Here is a 7,556-nt window from a genome sequence, read left to right as displayed (position 1 = left end):
TACCTCCGTTTCAAAAAAAAAGTTGTAAATATGTATGTGCATGTATCTTTCTTCAAATGCAGGTTCTACTGAAAAAAGTAAAAAAATAAAAAAATCAAGGTTGCTTTGTGGAGTGTCCTAGATCTTGACACTGGGCAAAGCGCACAGTGCCGAGCAGCCATGTTCTTTGCCGAGCGGGCCAGCTCGCGGCACTCAGCGAACCTTGACAGGCTGAGCGGCCCGTTCTCACCGCCGAGAAGCCTAGGTTGAGGCACTCGGCACAGGCCATGTCTCTGCCATGGGCGCGCCGCCCTGGCACTCGCCCAGGTGGCTAGCCCACGTCGCTACCGTGGATGGGCTACATCGCCATTTGGCTCTATTTTTTTAATTACCATGTATTTTCTGTATAGGGCACTCGGCGAAGCCGTTTGCAACATGTCAGTACCAGAGGGCTACTGTACTTTACCGTGTGCCTAGTGATACACGAACAATCAGACGGATTTTGCTTTTGTTCGCCAAGTGCCATAAGAAAACACACATCATAAAAACGTCGCCGTGTAGTCTCGATATTACACTCGGCGACAGAGGCAGAGTGTGGTGTGGCGGCTTCACCGAGTGTAATACTCGGCATACACTTGCCATGTTTTTTTCGGGGGTTTGCCGTGTCTTTAGTGAGTCAACAAGCAACTAAGGTTCAGTTTGTACGGTTTGTGACTCTTTTGTCTCCGAAGTTCGGTCTTTCACGAAAGTTTTGTTCACTTGATTTTGCGCTAGGGGCAAGGTGGCCGGATGTAATGCTTGTTTTTCAAGTAATAAAGCGTCCATTATCAAGAAAAAAAGATATCGTACTTACGTTGTAACGTGTGAGAAAGTGACTTGTATATCATCACCAGAACAAGTATATACAACAACTTGCGACAAAGAAAATATGCGAAGGGAACTTTACTTTGATACAAATAAGACAAATAGTACAGTGAATTGTGACTGTCCCGAGGTGCAACTTGCATAACACTAAACAATTAATGTCAAAGCAAGTTAAAGAAGAAGATCAATATCTTAAAACCAACCACGATACCTAGCAAAGACGCTACGAACCGTGCCATTGAGAACAAGCAAGTGCGTGTGTGCTTGCCCTATGCCAGGACGCTCCACGATATCACATCCGTGCCGATCCGTTCGATCTAGGAACGAGCCGCGCTTAAATCTCGACCGTCGCAACATCAAACAAAACCCACACGCGAGGGTAACCCTAGCCGCCCGTCCTTGCCCCGTACCCTTCGCCCCTCCCTCTCCAGCTCCTCACCCCTGGCGGCGCTCCTCTCCTCTCCTCTCACCGGCCTTTGGCGTCCCAAGCCCTCGCCGCCGCCTACTCCTTCCTTCTGGAGCCTTCAGAGGCAGAGATCCGGAGGACGCGGCCATTGTCCTCGCCCCTAGGCACCCGCGCTGCAGGGACGAGTGTGGAGGCTGCAGCGCTCTGCCTCCCCGCCCTACTGGCCTATTGCTCCACCACGGAGCCCCCTTCTCCACATCGTCCCCCATCGCTTTTCCTCTCGCCCTCCGGCGCGATCGACAGGTGGAGCGCAATTACCGTCCATCGAGCGAGGGATGACCGCCAGTCTGCACAAGAGACGGGTGGGGACTGCCATTGGATGGTTGCTCAGGTGGAGTACACATCTGAGGTGACGATTGTGATTACAAAATCACATATCATCACTCTCTTCGCTCAATCCCCTTTTTTGTGAATTACTTTGGCAGGGTATTGCAACTGAGCTGTTGTTGTACTTGATGTTGCTTCCACCAGCTGAGCGGTGAAGCGAAGTTGATGCAGCTGATAATATTGGTGCTACCGTGAGGAGGTACTGGGCTGGCCATGCCTCCATGATCCAGCGTTCATGTTTCAGATTTGTTCCAGTAGCATGTGATGTTTGGATTTATTTATTGAAGCTAGAATATCAGTGCTTAGCTTTTATTCCCTACCGTCTGCTAGCTAGATTAGAAGAAATAGATAGAAAATAAGCAAATGTATTTCATATATGGAAACAGTAGCACCGTTTTCCTCAGTACTACTTTATTAAAATGCGCAATTGAAATTGCCACACATTTTGTGCAGGCGAGTTAACCAATGTTTTCCATTCCATATTCATAATTGGGAACAATTACAGATTTATAAACAACCTTGGTTGGTGTATTCTATTTCATGACTTATTTGCAATTTCGTAATTATTTATGACTGCCATGACCACTAACGTGCTTTCTTTGTAATTGTAGCAATAGGTAGTTGTAGTGCTTTGATTGATCGTAATTGCAGGATAAATGCCAGGTTCTTTGTTCCTCTCTTGGTTCTAGGTCGCTCATTCTTGCTCTTATATCTGGTTTCATTGTTGTGTGAGATTTGGAAGATTGAAATCTATGAATGGTTTCAGGAGATGGACCTGCTGTTGGATCACATACAGGTAACCCATTACTAGCTACCTATGTTGTTACTATTATGCCTGCAGATTGTAAGGGTCTGTAGTGGACCAGGAAGTTCGCTATGGAAAGCCAATTACTAAGCTTCCTCTTCAGTTCCCTGTATACTTGCAGTTCTTTTAGTTTGAATCATACAAGAAAGTTAAATGGAAATATTGTCTTTATCTGATTATTAGAAATAGATAGCCTTATGCACCTCATTTATTTAGTTAGGATATACTTTTCAGTGATTATTCTACAATTGGTAGTTGGAAAGAAAGTGCTTTCTTATAAGGTTAAGCATATGAAAAAATTTATATTCTTACATTTTCGTCATATATTTTTGCAGGTTTTTAATCCTATTTGTGAAATTTGTAGTAGGACTTGGTTAGAATATTTGAAAATGGAACGAAACTACCAATATTGCCTTAGTTGCTGCAGGGTTGTTAGGTCTCTGGTCATTGTCCCTTTTGAACTGAATCATAGAGAGATTGAAGCATTGCATGCATTCATTGTTCCAATACTTGTTGAGACAATTGATGGTATATCCTTATCCCCTATAGGATAATGTTTTGGTCGGCTGATATATATTGTTTGATGATGTGTTCTTCATATTGCAGAAGCATATCCAGTCGTACATCTTTGATGATAAGTTATCAATTTCGAGACATGTTGTGTATATTGTTCCTTTAAAGCCCATGGTGTTGTTTCTTACCTGATAATGGTGGTTCAAACCTTAGTTCCGACAGTGAATCTTTAGTCTTCTTTTAGCAAAAGAATGGCGTTCTTCTTTTAGCAAAAGAATGGCGTTGAAAAATATATGCCCGAGGAGTTTGAAAAGGTAACCTCGCGAACTTGCTCTTCTTACATGTATTACTTATTACCATGGTGTATGGTATTTTAATAATCCTTCTTGATTCTTTAGTCAGCAGTCTGTTTTGTGCTTGCTGCGGCATGCTTTATCTTTTCCCCAAGTGTAATCTTATATTTGCAAAATGCTAGCTATATGGTATCACACAATTCTCATTTTTTATTTGAATTAGCTAGACATCTTGTGTTTCAGCGCTTGACCAGTACCGGATGATTGGTGAGAATCTTTCATGAGTAACTTTATCCTAGCTTGTTATTAAATTGATATACTTTGATCACATATAAACACAAATGATTGGAAACGATTATCCTATATTCAGTGGCTGAGCCAGGTCATCTGTGGAGCACGGGCATGGTTTGAGAGGTGTGGACTTGGTTAGAAATGCCCACAAGAACTCACGATGAAACACTCGATCTTTAATAGAACTAATGGAGTGTTTGACGATGGAACCTGGGTAGTGTGGTTTTGGTCACCTGAGGAAGGAAAACAATGTGGTCTGATGGTGTTTTCTTTAGATAACTGGTGGAAATGTCTTGTAGGGCGGATTCAATGGATGGATGATGGTGCGTAGCTAGCCTGGTCTGTAGCTGGCTATTTCCTACTTCCTCCGGTCTCTTTTAATTGACTATAATTTAGTACAAAATTGTATTAAACCTGAGTCAATTAAAAAGGATCGAAGGGAGTATACAATTATATAGGCAGTGGCGGTGGATACCGTGAGGCCAGGATCGGAGGCAGCTGTGCGGTAGATGTGATCGGCATGGCTAGATTTTTGTTTGTAGTAACACATGTTTTTTTGTGGATTGGAAACATGCACATCTTGATTTTGTTTGACACAAACGCAGCACGCTGACCACAAAGACTAGCTGACATCAACGTCAAAATCGAACACACGTAAATGCATTCGTACCAACCACCATAGGTATTTAATCCGTGTTAATAATTGTATATGTTGTGCTTTTGAAATCACTGAATATTCATCATGTTCGTTACATTTCGAGAAGTTTCTAAATTGAATATGTAAACGATAGCTTTATACTTGTTGTGAACTTGATATACTTTAATTGCATATAAACACAGATGCTTGAAAACGATTATACTATGTATATGCTGTGGGCTTTTGAAATCATTGAATACTAATCATGTTGTTACTTCTGGAAAGGTGCATAAATTGCAATCCCTATTATTTTCTAAGTGTGAATGAGTTGATAAATTGCATGCCACTTCAAAGCCAAACTCAATGGTTCAGCCAATTAATTAGATAAACTGAGCCAATAGTACGGTGGTGCTTTAGAAGAGATACATTGCAGCATTTGAACTTCGCTGATATCCTTTTTGCATGCATGACCTATTGTAATTAACGTTCTTGTATACCTTTATTTCCTTATTAATATCTTGCTCACTCTTATCTGTTTCCATTGATCTACTATTTGACAATGCAAGCTTAAATCATTTACAGGTATCATTTTTTTTTCTGTAAACACAATGGCACAGGCCACAGGAACAAGCGTAGCTTCGAATGCCTATGGCAGGTTCAGGCCACTGACGACTTATGTACTCATGGCTGGATTCTCAGGAAGGATGCCTACACTTTAGTCTCTCCTCTGCTGCCACACCTGAAGATCATGAAAAGTGCATTGACCCTTGCAGCCATCTTAGATTTGTTGCTTCCCCCCTACAACTTTGGGGAGTGGCAATCTAGGAGATACTCTCTGTGGCGGACAACAGTTGATGTCACCTCCCAAGTGATGCATTCAACCTCCCGTTGTTCACGATTACTTGATTATTCTGTCCAGCTTTTGACCTGTGTAAAAAATCACATAAGCTGTGTGTTGATTAATTCAGGCTAAGATCCAGCCTTGTTTGTAAAATAAATCTGTTTACGCATCAACATTATTTGTAGGCTGTAGCAACTGTTGTTGTTGTAAAACGATTGCCCCACTTCACCGATAATGGAGCAACTTGGCCTCAGCACCAACTAGATCGTTGTCCCGTGTCACCCCATGAACAATGCGCACACGCATAGTAAATTGCAGCGGGATAAACAAAATTCAGGCTCAGACAGAGCTTGTCGACAAGCTGGCGAAGAAACAAAACAAACAACACAGAATGAAATTGGTTCGCCACTAACCGGTGAGGAGGCGCCCCATGGGGCGCCCCAACCACTAGTGCGAATAAAATACGGATGTGTCAAAGCTGCAAGAAACGAGTCGCACATGTCGTAGCCGGTGGCGATCACAGTCCGAACCTTCCTCATTATCCTGTCACGCCGAGCAGGAGCATCGCCGTCGCCGTCGCCGCAGGCGCAGGCGCGATGCGTCTCGGCGTAGCCTTTGGTCTCGTATCGGTGGCGGATAAAATCCCGGAACGCCAGCCAGACTGCGGTGTCGTGCCCAGCAGGGGCCGGCTCCGTCCAGGAGAGGATGCGATTCACCGTCGCCTGGGACAGCCGCTTCTTCGTCAGCCCCGTCATGGTGGCGCGCCGCCGGGATGCTTTTCGCTCGCACTTACAAGCGGGTTCACAATGCGTGTTCTCTGCTTGAACCCTGGACCCGAAGTACTAAGACCTATAGGCTTTATACTAGGAGCTGCTTGTTCGGCGTTTCGAACTCCACTCGGTTGGCCTCTGACTCAGAGTAGACCTCGACGTGGTTCGAATCGGAGCCGTGAGTTCGAAGGATGGCAAGAGATACGTGGCCCGTCGGTCCAGCCTCGTTTTTTTTCAGTGGAAATGCCGAGGCTTAATTGTTCAACGCAAGTGGCGAATCGTCTTAAACAGATTCTCCGAGAGAAGTGGAAAAGAAGGGTATGCTGCGGTGAAAGCGGATATGAGTAAGGCCTATGATCGAGTTGAGTGGGCGTTTTAGGAGGCGGTGATGATTAAGATGCGTTTCGAAAAAATTCCACCTTTTGGTCCTTAAATTCTAGTGAAAGTTCACTTTTGGTCCTAGAACTTCTGTTTGGTTCAAAATGGCCCTTATACTCTAAGAATGGTTCAATTTTAGTTCTTTTCCCGGTGAGCTAGGCAATTATCTACTACGGGTGGCAGAAAACTCAAGGCAACGCTGCATGGGCACATAGGCAGGACAATGTCGATAGGCAAAGAGAGCAGGCCTTCAAGTGAATTGGGAGAGAGGGAGAGGGAGAGAGGGAGAGGGAGAGGGAGAGGGAGGGAGGGAGGGAGGGAGAGAGAGAGAGAGAGAGAGAGAGGGAGGGGGGAGGGAGGGAGGGAGAGAGGGAGAGGGGGAGGGAGAGGGAGGGAGGGAGAGGGAGAGGGAGGGAGGGAGAGGGAGAGGGAGGGAGGGAGGGAGAGAGGGGGAGGGAGGGAGAGGGAGGGAGAGGGAGGGAGAGGGAGAGAGAGAGAGAGAGAGAGAGAGAGAGAGAGAGAGAGAGAGAGAGAGAGAGAGGGAGGGAGGGAGGGAGGGAGAGGGAGAGGGAGAGGGAGGGAGAGAGGGAGAGGGAGGGAGAGAGAGAGAGAGAGAGAGAGAGAGAGAGAGAGGGAGGGAGAGAGGGAGGGAGAGAGAGAGAGGGAGAGAGAGGGAGAGAGGGAGAGAGAGAGAGAGAGAGAGAGAGAGAGAGAGAGAGAGAGAGAGAGGAGGGAGGGAGGGAGGGAGGGAGGGAGGGAGGGAGGGAGGGAGGGAGAGAGAGAGAGAGAGAGAGAGAGAGAGAGAGAGAGAGAGAGAGAGAGGGAGGGAGAGGGAGAGAGAGAGGGAGAGAGAGAGAGAGAGAGGTGGGGCTTTTTCCATTAGGATGTTGGGTTCGACAACATCCCAACTAGCTTGGGCTTGGTCTACTTCAAAAACAATTTGGTTGGCTGATTGTTTCTTCTTTCCATGTCAGTGATTTTCGCAATTAAACCATATAAGGATGAAAAATGAACTATTTCGAGAGTTCAAGGCTCGTTCTAAACTAAAGATAAATTTTAGGACGAAAAGTAAACTTCCTCAAAAGTTTAAGGACGGGAAGTGGACTTTATCACCTTATAGCTTGCCCAATGGATATGCACCAGAAATCGAGGGCCCAAATATTCTAAAATGCATAATCTAGATGATTTTTTATTCAATGAGGCAATTAGTGTCACAACTGCAGAATTACGGTGTAAAAAGTGGAATTCACTCTCTTTTTTAATTCACAGGGAAACACTCCTTGTTTCTATTTATAGCATAAACGAAACCATAATGTTCAGAATAACAAAATAACTAGCGGAGCATCTAAAGTTTTCATCTAACACTACACCCACAGAGGGGTACCATGACAC

The 7,556-nt window shown here is 45.0% G+C and overlaps 1 long non-coding RNA gene across 1 annotated transcript; it reads left to right on the top strand.

Moving 5' to 3' along the window:
* Nucleotides 1–2,842: 2,842 nt before the first annotated feature.
* LOC124682959 lies at nucleotides 2,843–5,269 on the top strand. The gene is made up of 3 exons (XR_006996506.1): nucleotides 2,843–2,969; nucleotides 3,048–3,268; nucleotides 4,758–5,269. It is a non-coding gene; the product is annotated as an uncharacterized LOC124682959 (long non-coding RNA).
* Nucleotides 5,270–7,556: the final 2,287 nt, after the last annotated feature.

Source organism: Lolium rigidum, chromosome 1 (genome assembly GCF_022539505.1).
Source record: "Lolium rigidum isolate FL_2022 chromosome 1, APGP_CSIRO_Lrig_0.1, whole genome shotgun sequence".
Lineage (NCBI taxonomy): Eukaryota > Viridiplantae > Streptophyta > Magnoliopsida > Poales > Poaceae > Lolium > Lolium rigidum.
This window is presented reverse-complemented; position numbering and strand designations above follow the sequence as displayed.